This window comes from Arachis ipaensis, chromosome B9, assembly GCF_059453495.1.
Source record: "Arachis ipaensis isolate K30076 ecotype BB chromosome B9, ASM5945349v1, whole genome shotgun sequence".
In the NCBI taxonomy this organism is placed as follows: Eukaryota; Viridiplantae; Streptophyta; class Magnoliopsida; order Fabales; family Fabaceae; genus Arachis; species Arachis ipaensis.
In genome coordinates this window covers 125463061-125475603 of record NC_142444.1, presented here as the reverse complement: position 1 = coordinate 125475603, position 12543 = coordinate 125463061, and the positions used below count along the sequence as shown (strand labels likewise).

The window sequence follows — 12543 nt, the reverse complement described above, 5'->3', positions numbered from 1 at the left end:
TTAGTTAAATAGGAAAATTGCTTATTTAAAAAATATGAGTATGTTTGGAAAATGAAAAAAATAGAATCAAAATATTATTAACTATTGACTTTGAGCAAGAGAAATAATTTATGAGCATCAACAAAGTTTTAAGAATTTAATTTTCATGTACTCAAAAGTATAAAAGAGATTTATACGAATATTCAATTGTATATCAATAAAAGTAACTGATTTTTAAATTTACTAATTAAAAAGTTATCTCATTACATAAATTTAATTAGATAATCGTATAAAACTCTTATATCGCATCAAATTTAAGTTCAAGTTTTAATATCAAATATTAAATAATATAATATTGTATATTTATTTTCAAGTAATTTTAATTACCATATAAACATAACTTTTTTATCATACAATTGAAACATAATATATATATTATTATTTTCCAACTATTTTAATTCAAATTATTCAAGCATATATTAATGAAATTATTACAACAAGAAATAAAGAAATCACATTTAATTATAACTTGAATTCATGTTTTTGTTGACCCTAAAATATGATTAAATTTAATATATTTAATTCCTAGATAAATGAGATGTCTTTATGTCATATATTTTATGTTGTTTTCTTTTATTTTGTGATGTTTAAGTTATTTTATTTTCTGTTAGAGATAAATTTGAATTACATCTAACTTTTATAAAAGTCTAGAATGTCATCCAAACCCTTGTTGTTAATTATTTAATGAAGTCAACCATGAGACTTATCACAAATAGTAATTGTTTGGATTATTTAAACGTCATATCCTGTTTGATTGTGTGTGAATGTAGCAGGTTATCATAAATTAGTTCCTATCTACCAAAAAGTAAACTGAAATGGGGAGAAAAATTATTCGTTAACTTTGGACAGACGAACACCCAAAGATTTACACTTGTTAACCCCACCCGTACTCTGCTCATCACTTATAACAAAACTAAAATGATTTCATACATTTAAGGTTAAATAAGAACATTTGAAATATTTGGACAAAATTAAAATTGAATCTAGTTCAAATGTTTGGAACATATTGTAAACTTTAATTTTCTTCATTTGAAATATAATAATTATATATACACATTCAATGGGTATACTTATTTGGAATATAAATAGTTATTATCATCAAAATTAGATAAGGAAAAAAATTGAGTTATAAAAAGGAAATAAATAAGCAAACTTAATTCCAAATTTTGAATCGCATCTTTAAATGACAAATACTTATAAAATTAATTTGTGAATAAATAAAAGAAATAAGTTTTGTTAGTATTAATATTTTACTTAGTGGTGTGTAAGATCCAGAGTTTTAAAAAATAAAGAATGAGTTATTTATGATTTATTATATTTATTTAAAAATTTGTTTTAAAAAATTATGTTATTAAAAGTAATTAAATCAAATTTATGATACTTTGAGTTTAAAATAATTAGGATTTCGAGATTTTTATAGTAATTGGGTAGTTTTCAGATTTAAGATTTAAAATTTTTGTAATTGAAAAACAATGAAAATTTTATATGATATAATTTGAATATTGAGATTTTGAATATAATTTTATGAACAAAAAAAATTTAATAAAGTATTTCTAATTTTAAATTAGAGTAGTTATTTGAAACTAATTAATAAGTCAACAAATAAATGTTGTGTTTTTAAAATAACTTTATTGAATTACATTTGGTTTTCAATTACCACTCTTTTTCTAGTTTTTAAAAAATTCTTAAATTTGCCCTCATCTACAATTTACTCTGAACAAAGAAAGAAAGAAAAAAACGGAGAAGAGAGAGTGAATGGGGTGAAGGAAGAAGGGAGGAAGGAGAGAAAGGAGGGAAAGGTGCTGGCGAAGAGAGGATTATCACTCGTCGTCGCCGTCGCAGAAAAGGGTGCCCGAGGCGGAGAAAGAAGAGAATGCACAGGAGAGAGAGAGAGAGAGAGAGAGAGGGGGAGGCAGACCACGAAAGAGAAGAGGGAAAAGATGATGCCTCCGTCACTACCAAGCCGTCCCCATCGAGATAGTCATCGTCGTTATGGTCAGAGCCGCCATTGAAAGGGAATCTTGCCATAATCGTCGCAGCAAAGGAGAGAGGAAACGATAACACGAGTAGAGAGAGAAAGGGCATTGACAGTTGGAGCTAGGAGATGCTTCTGCCGTTGAGCCACTCCGTCGCCATCACCATCATTGTCCATTCTGGAAATGCAAGAACAACGAGAGAGAGAGAGAGAGAGAGAGAGAGAGAGAGAGAGATATGATGATGATGATGATGCCTCCGTCGTTGCCAAGCCATCCCCGTCGAGATCATCATCATCGCTGTGGTCGGAGTTTCCATTCAAAGGAAACCTTGCCATCATCGCCACAACAAAGGAGAGAGGAAACGATAACGCGAGTAGAGAGAGAAAGGGCATCACAGTTGGAGCTAGGAGATGCTTCTGCAGTTGAGCCACTTCGTCGCCATCACCATCATCGTCCATTATAGGAAATGCGAGAGAGAGAGAGAGAGAGAGAGAGAGAGAGAGAGAAGGATAATGGGGAAGGATGGGGGAACTGGCTTACCATTCCTAACTGCTTTGACGCCATCACCGAGCTATCATCCTCCTTGCTGTGGAGCTTTTACATCCATTACCTTACCATAGAGAGAGAGAGAGAGAGAGAGAGAGAGAGGGGGGAGAGGGGAAGAAAGAAGGATAATGGGGAAGGATGGAGGAACTGGCTTGCCATTCCTAACTGCTTTGACGCCATCACCGAGCTATCGTCCTCCTTGCCGTGGAGCTTTTACATCCATTACCTTACCCTAGCTCTGCCCTCTTTTGTTCTTACCATGCTTGTCTGTCGATGCCATTGTCACCAAATTGTGACTGCTAATGCTGCTACTGCTTTATTCTCCCTTTGTTTCCTTTGGTAAGTTTGGTTTTATTTTGCAACATTATTATGGTTATTGCTTCTTTGATGATATGTTCAATTTTGCCCTTGTCTTGCTTCATCCGCTGTCAGTTTTTCCTTTCAAAGCTAATGTTGCTGATATTAGAGCTGTTGTTGATTCCTTCGGGATAGAAAATAGAGGGTTGCGGCATCCCCAATTTTTGTTTATTGCGACTATTATTTGAGGTAAAGGATATTGTTTTACAAATTTAGAATGTTTTCAAAGTTTAGCAAATACGTGAATTTGAGTTGATTAACATTTTATGGCTTGATTATCCTTATTAAAGATTTGATTAATTTAATTTTGAATATTTAAGTTGTTTAAATGATTGAGTTGAGGTTGACCAAATATTAAAAAAAAGATTAATATCTCTAATAATAAAATTAATTAGTAACAATGCATGAATTCTCTTGGTGGGTAGTTAGGATTTAAACCCTTGTTTGTTACCTTAATGATTGAAAAATTAATAACTTAAAGAAAATTAAAGAAACAAGTCAAGAATTTCTATGTTGAGAAATTGTTTGGTACTGGAAAGGTTGAGAAGGGTTTGAGAGATCTTTGATTTGGATGGAACTTTCAAAGGGTGAAAAAATTTGAGTTTTAAGGGACTGCTAAAATTTTTATAAGAGTTTGAGTGAAATTGAATAATGAGAATAATGGAAACTGGTGCTATTTTCATAAAGATTAGAGACTTTGTCTTGGTGTTTAAATTGACTGCTTCAAATTAAAAAATTATGTTTTGAGGAGTTTTAGCGAATTTAAAATAATAAAAGTTGATTGGTGGATTAACTTATTTCATTTGATTAACTATGAAAAGGATAAATAAATAATTAATCAACTGAAGGGTCTGGGAATAATAGAAAGTGTGAGTATGAGGTTTCTATTAAAACCAAGAGTCGAGAAAAAAAGAGATATTTAAAGAATATGATGACAAAATTGTGATCTCCAAAAATTATGAGGTAAGTATTAAGTACATTTAGTGATATTTCGATTTGAGCTTGAGGATCATGGAGGTTTGGTTTATTAGCCCATAAATTGAATAATTGAACAATAATTTGATGATATTGAATGAGGAAATATGATGTTTTTGAGTTTGTTTGAGATTGGTTATAAATGATTATGTTGTATATGAGTTAGTTTGCAACTTTGACCTTGATTTTAGGGTATTGTATTAGACGTCTCATACCTGCAAGCTGTATGTTAGGGGTGTTCGCAGTGCAGTTTGATTTAGTTTTTTAGAAAAAAGTCATCCGATCTAATTGTAACGATCCACATTTTCTAAAATCTAAATATGAATAAATTATAATTTATTTTATAAATTAGAGTTCCTTATTTTAGAAATTATTTTATTATAAGTAATTAAATTAATTTTATAACTATTTGAATTCAATCAAATTCATATTCTCTTTTATATATATATATATTTTCAAGATGAAATATTTTACATAATTAAAACTATAATTCTAGTAATTTAAAAGTAATGAAAATTATATGTATATTTTAATTTGAGTAATTGATATTTTTAATTTAAAAATAGAGTTTAGTTAATGATATTATTATTGAGCTCGATATCTGCCGATATAAGTAAATATCGGAACTCTTCAGTGAGCTTAGCTTTGCTAATACTTTATCGTATATCTTTCATCCTTAAGTTACTAATGTCATTTATATTAGTAACTCATATATATTTAACTCTAAAATAATTTGGACAAAAAAATAAGAAAATTACTCATATATTATTAGTTGTTGATTTATTATTATTATTATTATTATTATTATTATTATTATTATTATTTAAGTCCCATTCTCTTGGCTGAATGCCATTAAGGGAACAAAGAAAAAGAAAATGAAACGTAGCTTGTAAGCATATATACATATTTATATATTCATGACACCTAAACCTCCCTGTGTAATCTTTCTCCTAAATCATGATCAGTATCACCTAATCAGCCTTGCATGCTTCATTTTTGGGTGATACAAGAGAGATAGAATCGAGAGAGAAGAAAGAAATCGTGAACTTTCCAAAAGTTTTCGAGTTAGATTTCTTGAGATTCGTAACTCCAATAAAAAATCTAATCCGATTAAAGTGTTTGTATCTTCCTCCTCTTCTGTTGATGTTATTTTTGTTTGGGAGAAATTGATGGTGGAGCTGCTGTCCCTCCATACAAGGTTCGTCCGAGGGAGCCCTGGAGGTAGAGTAGCCGATTTTGATATTTTCTTCTTTGATTTCTCGTTCAGGAACCTTCCCTAAAACTTCTGTTGTTGTGATTTTTGCACGGAGATAGAATTTGTAATTTTATGATAATTAAATGTGAATTTGATAAGTGAATATTGGTTTGATTGATTATTATTTGAGTTCGATTAAGTTTATGTTGAATTATTATTGAATTATTCTTTTCTGCTTGAAAGTTATGTATTTTGGAGTTTTTTTTAATTTTAAACAGAATTAAAGAATGGATTGTTGAAATTGATTTGAGATTTTTATTTTGGTGAAAAGGAGTTTAATAAAAGAGAAATGGATTTGAATTATTTTTAAAGAGAGATTTTGATATTTGGAAGAAAAAAAACGGGGACAGTATGCAAGGATTGTGACTTAGTCCCACTTGCTCTGGGTCAAGATTTTAAAAGATTGTTATTTTAAATTTGAGCTATGACCTGGCAAGGATCGTGGTAGTGTACCGCTTGTCTAGTGTCACAATGGACGTGGGGATTGTGGTTATTTACCGCCCACGGGTGTGTTGCTTTCTAATTGAAAACGTCTATGGGGATCAAGGTGGTTTACCACCCGCAGATGGTGGGGATCGAGGTGGTTTACCCCTCACGAGGTAAGGATCGTAGTACTGTACCGCTCACCAGTTTTCAAGAGGATGATGCCCGGATTAGCTACGGGACATATTGGGTTTGGCTATATAACCGACAAACGAGCTTATTAGCCATAGGACACACATGCATCATACTTGTTTGCACATATTTGTTTGTGAGTGTGTTTTCTATGATTGTGGGTGTGCTATATAATTGTTTGATTTCTGTGTTCTTTATTTATTAAGTCTAAATGTATTCTATTGCTCGCTGCTGTTGGCTATGGTAATAAAATGAATAAATATACACCGCAACACTATTAAGAACTCCTTAGTTCTTACCCTTTATTTCCACCCCTTTCAGCTACAGGTGCGAAGGTTTAGTAAGGAGCTACAGGAGGATAGAAGAGTATGTTTACAAGTTGTGTTGTTAGAATTTATTTTTCCTCGCCTTGTTAGTTAGAGTTGTACTCAGAGGGGGTAGGTTTTGTAATTGGTTTTGTATGTGTTACTATAATGTATTATTAACATTAAGCATGTGAAAAATGTGTTATTTGTTCTTGTTAGAAAAGATTTTAGTGTTTAGTGAATCCATTAGTATATTTACGCATAGAGACTCGTTCCTTATTATTAAATATATGAGAGTCGTCGTAATACCCCTGCTATTAGAGTAGGGCACCCGGAAGCGTGACATTCTGATAGTAAGGGTGTTACATTATGGTATCAGAGCAATTCGTTACTGTTGGAGCCTTGGAAATGGATTGACTATGCTTTACTACATACTATGAGTGTTTGTCATGCAGTAGGACTTGTCCTAATGACAAGAGTTTGAGTTTCAAATGCATGATTGTCTATTGATTAATGTTGTTAGTCGACCGTTGCATCTCTCATGGTATTAGGTCTGGCTAACTTAATACTGATGATTTGTGTATACGAGAACACTAACGGATTATCATAGACGAGATAGAAATAATAGGTTATGCGAATCACGGGACTTGGGAACATTAGAAGTTACGTTTTAAGGATTCATTTCGAGGTATACTCTTTATTTGTGCTATGTGACTTTGTGTCATCTCTTCTTTCATTGTTTTCATTGGAATTTTTTGTAACACCCTACGATATGTAGCTTTATACCTAGGATATAAAACAGAAGTGGCGAGGCGCTACGACCTCTAAAAGTAAAAATATATGTATATAATAAGGATAATATATCTGTGAGCCTTGAAAGAAAAGGGGTACGACGAAAACAAAATCGAAGGTACAACACTCACGAGAAACGGAAAGATAGAAAACTTATACAGAAAACCAGAAGACAGATATAAAAAAAGGTAGAATTCCAAATGATAGTTATATAAGCAAGATCTAGACTCGACCTGTGAAGTAAAGGTCGGCTAATATATATATATATAACTAATGCTAGGGCATTTTGGCCAGTTTCACTGACCTTTTTCTTTACTCTTTTAGGATAGTTTCATGCATTTTCTTAGTAAATAAGCAAGTTTTGGGTAAATATATACTAACATCTTGATTCAAGCAAACATTGTGAACTTTACATGATTTCATGAGAATTTTGCATGAATTGAATGATAATATGGATGATGCATGATCTCATGACTTGAAACAAAGCTTTGATGCACCTTGTTTGTTTGATTTTAGGACAAAGGAAGCAAAGAAGAGCCACGTTAGGAGCCACGTTAGTCTCACTAACGTGGAAAGGGAGCAAGCTTGCAACGTTAGTGGTAAAGTTACCACCAATAACGCCCTCGAATGCCATCATAACCCACGTTAGTTGCCACGTTAGTTACACTAACGTGAGAACTAACGTGGAAGAAAGGTAGAACTCCAACGTTAATGGTGAAAGTGATCACTACTAACGCCACACTAAGCCACGTTAAGAGCCACGTTAACCCAATTAACGTGGACTCTAATGTGGAGTAAAGAGGAGGTTGCAAGCGTTAGTGACACTCACCTTTGTCACTAACGTTAGGCCAAGCTTAGATTGCCTACGTTAGTGGTCACGTTAAGACCACTAATGTGAAGGGTAACGTGGAGCAATGAATGATTGGCCAACGTTAGTGACACTCACTTATGTCACTAACATTGGAGATAGCAAGCATACCCACGTTAGTGGCCACGTTAGTTACACTAACGTGGAGAACTAACGGGGGAAAAAGGGGCACTTTGAAACGTTAGTGACAAAGGTGAATGTCACTAACGCTCTCGAAGCTTGAGCATGCCCACGTTAAGGGCCACGTTAGTTACACTAACGTGGACCATTAACGTGGAAGAAAGGGACAAAGAGCAACGTTATTGGTAAAGGTGAGTGCCAATAACATTTGAGAAGGGCTAAGAGGCCACGTTAGTGGTCAGGTTAGTACCACTAACCTTGAAGTTAACGTGGATCATTTAGTTTGGAACGTTAGTGACAAAGTTATCGTCACTAACGCTCTCGAACCCAAATTTACACTTAACGTTAACGCCACTAACGTCCTAACTAACTTCCCATCATGCCTAACTCACACTTTCTTTGCGTGCAAACCTGAGCCCACTAGAGACTGTAACTGCTTTAACTGAAGATCAAAGGCCCATATCCAAGACTTGAAGAGCTAACTAGAAGATCTGAAGAGTAGTATATATAGGAATAGTTTTGAATTGAAAAGAGAGAGATCTGGAACTTGAGAATTACACTCTGTATATTTTACTTTCTCTGCAACTTCTAGTTTATTTTTCAGAATGTACTTTTCATTTTTGCTTTCCATTTTCAGAGCTATGAACAACTAAACTCCTTTTCATTGGGTTAGAGAGCTCTGTTGTAATTTGATGGATCAATAATAGTTTTCATTATTCTTCTTCTTTCTTTTCTCTTGATTTTACTAGAAAGCTTTCGTTCTTCATCCAATTGGTTAGCTATCTTGGAAGAGAATGTCTCCATAATTGGATCTCCTCGGAACCTTGGAAGAGGAATGAGGAGATCATGCTAGAAATGCTTTCTCATGCTGGACCAAATTGGGGTTTTGATGGATATAGTGACATATAATCCTACCAACACTTTGATTTGGAAATGCATGTGGTATAATCAGTGACTAAACTTCATCTCTTCCCATGAGAAATTAAATCAAGGAATTGGGCAATTGTTCAAGCTTAGAAAGATTGGGTTGCCAAGGAATTGGAATCCAATCACTTAAGATTGCCAAGGAGATCAATGAATGCATTGATTGAGGAAGAGATAAAAATGAATTTGATATGGAGAATGCAACATCTCCTAAGCCCAATGAACCCTCCATCTCTGATCTTACCCATTCTCTTTATTTTCTGCCATTTATTTTTCTGCTAATCTTCCCAAATCCCCATTTAAGATTCTGCAATTTACTTTATGCCATTTACATTCTGCCATTTATTTCCAGATCTACATTTTCTGTTATTTACTTTCCCGCCATTTAATTTTTTGCAATTCCTCAACTCAATTTCTGCTTAGCTCAACTAGAACATTCCTCTAATTAAAGTTACTTAACCAATCAATCCCTGTGGGATTCGACCTCACTCTATTGTGAGTTTTTACTTGATGACAATTCGGTATACTTGCCAAGGGAAATTTGTTGAGAGACAAGTTTCTGTGCATCAAGTTTATGGCGCCATTTTCGGGGATTGATTTTGTATCGACAATGATTAAGTTGGAGGATAACTAGATTGAGCATTTTTCTTTTGTTTTGTTTAATTCCATTTGAGTGATTTACTTTCAGTTTTAGTTATTTTCTTTCCTTTATCCCTTACCCATTTGTTGTGTTTTCATCATTGTTTACAAGTCAGTTAACTAACCCACTAACTGTTTGATATATTGTATCACTCACACTAACAGCCATTCTAACAAGAGTAATTTCCATTCAATTTCTCTCTTGCTTTTTGCATTGTTGGTTGTATGACAGGTAGAAGAAGCGGGGCTTCAACTTCCTTTGATTCTGAACTTGAGAGGACCTTCCTTAGATTAAGGAGGGAAGCAAGAGGAAAGAGAGTCGTTGGTGCTGAAGAAGAGGAAGAGTATTTTGAACCAAATATGGAGGAGAATATGGAGAACCACCATGAAGAAGAGGCTCACAACCATGCCAGAGAAGGTCCAGTGAATCATGCTGGGCAAGAGAGAAGAGTTCTAGGCTTTTATATCAATCAAAACCCAGGAAACTGTGGAAGTAGCATCCAAAAGTCAACCATACATGCCAATAACTTTGAACTAAAACCCCAGCTCATCACCCTCATTCAGAACAACTGTGCATTCAGAGGAAGTGCCTAAGAAGACCCCAATCAACATCTCACCACCTTCCTAACGATATGTGATACTGTAAAGTCTAATGGTGTTCATCCTGACACTTATAGGCTACTTCTGTTTCCCTTCTCACTCAAGGATAAAGCATCTAAATGGCTGGAATCCTTCCTGAAGGAAAGTTTAACAACCTGAGAAGATGTGGTAAACAAATTCTTGGCGATATTCTATCCTCCTTAAAGAATCAACAGGTTGAGAGCTGAGGTACAAACCTTCAGGCAACAAGATGGTGAAACTCTCTATGAAGCATGGGAGAGGTTTAAGGACTTGACAAGAAGGTGCCCGCCAGACATGTTCAATGAATGGGTGCAGTTACACATTTTTTATGAGGGTCTTTCTTATGAATCAAAGAAGGCAGTGGACCACTTATCCGGGGGATCTCTGAACAAGAAGAAGACCATTGAAGAAGCCATAGATGTCATCGAGACTGTAGTTAAGAATGACTACTTCTATGTTTCTGAAAGGGGCAACACTCAAGGAGTAATAGAGCTGAACAACATGGACACATTGCTGGCTCAAAACAAGATGATCACCAAGTAGCTGGCTGACCTTACCAAGAAGATGGAAAGGAACCAAGTGGCAGCAGTCACCACATCATCAGCAGCTCAAGAGGGAACAAACACAGAAGAAGAAGGTGATCGGGAACAAGCCAACTATATTGGGAACTCACCTAGGCAGACACATGATCCATACTCCAAAACTTATAATCCTGGTTGAAAGAACCACCCAAACTTCGGGTGGGGAAATCAACATGATCAAAGCCAAGATCAGAGACGTCATAATCCCAACCACAATGCAACTCACCAACATTCCACACAAAGATCATATCAGCACCCATCCAACAATACCTCCCAACATCCATATAAAAACCAAAATGGCCCTTCCCATCCCTCTAATCTCAACCCACCATCACCATCCGAAGATAGGCTCTCAAGGATTGAGACTCTACTTGAAGGCATATGCAAGGAAATCCAAGACAATAAGGTGTTCAAGGAGGAGGTGCGAGCCAATATAAAAAACCAGGGAGACACCATCAAGAGGCTGGAATTTCAAGTGGGATACTTCTCTGAGAAGATTCCTAAACCTACTGATAGTTTCCCAAGTGACACAGAGAAAAACCTGAGAGGTGAAGCAAAGAAAGTAAAATGGGAAGGATGCAAGGTGGTCACCTTATATGATAAGGGGACTGAGAAAAAACTGAACAAACCCTTAGAACACTCTCAAAATATTCCAGCAGAGAAGCAAGAAGAGAGTGACCAAGAAACCAACCCCACACAGAGGGAGGAGTTAAGGGAGAAGGAGATTCTAAACCCATATGCACCTTTCCCCATAGACTCAAGGGTGGTGTAGAAAGGAAAGTGTACTCAAAGTTCCTCGACATGTTTGCATCTCTCCATGTAAACATACCATTCATCAAGGCTCTTCAACAAATGCCCTCATACATTAAGTGTATGAAAGAGCTGCTGACCAAGAAAAGTTCACTCAAGGGAGGGCAAACAATAATAATGAATAAGGAGTGCAGTGTTCTCATTCAACCAGAGTTGCCTACAAAAAGAAAGGATCCAGAGAGTTTTCACATCCCCTGTGCTATAGGAGAAACAAGGATTGATAAAGGACTCTGTGACCTAGGAGTAAGCATCAATTTAATGCCTTTATCTCTCATGAAGAAGCTTCAGATCAATGAGCTAATGCCCACAGACGTAGTCATCAAGATGGCTGACAAAACTCAAAAACAAGTAGTAGGAGTGGTTGAAAACGTGTTAGTAAAGGTCAGAAACTCTTTCCTTCCCACAGACTTTGTCATATTGGAAATGGAAGAGAGTTACCTCCATCCAATCATATTGGGAAGACCATTCCTAGCCACAGCCAGAGCACTTATAGATGTGGAGCAAGGAGAGCTAATACTGAGGATACACGATGAACAACTTACCTTCAATATCTTCAAACCTGCACAAGAAGCAGATCAAGAAAACAAGGAATGAAGGGGAGATCACAATAAGGCACTGGTGGAAGAAACAAGCACTCAAGCACAAACAATACCCCTGGGAACCCCTTTAGTTGACGAACAATACAATCAGAAGGCACAACAGCTAAAGGAAACCCAAGAGGAGCTAAACCCACCAAAGTCATATGAGACCAACAACAAAATCTCCCTGAGAAAAGAAGCCACAAGGAGCAGGAGAGCATTGAAAGAAACAAGGAAGAAGGCACCAAGGGGATGGAGGAACAAGAAAATTCCTATAGAGGAATTCTCTCCAGGGGATAAAGTAATCTCTGCTCATTTCCCAGTTATTCCACCTCATCTACCCACTATTCCATCTCAGCTGCCTAAAGTTTTCACCATCAGTATAATTCTCTCCTTGGAATATGTGGAGGTTTTTAATGAAGTCAACGGCGATAGATTCACTGTGAGAGGGGAATATTTGAAGCATTACCAACCACCTTGACTAAGGTAAAACGTTAAGCTAATGACGCTAAAGAAGCGCTTCATGGGAGGCAACCCATGTT

General features: G+C 35.4%; 1 non-coding gene across 1 annotated transcript; it reads right to left on the bottom strand.

Annotated features, from left to right (window-relative positions):
* Positions 1 to 10224: 10224 nt before the first annotated feature.
* On the bottom strand, positions 10225 to 10328 carry LOC148546221 (small nucleolar RNA R71). Its single transcript, XR_015901228.1, has one exon. It is a non-coding gene; the product is annotated as a small nucleolar RNA R71 (small nucleolar RNA).
* Between the last annotated feature and the right edge of the window lie 2215 nt (positions 10329 to 12543).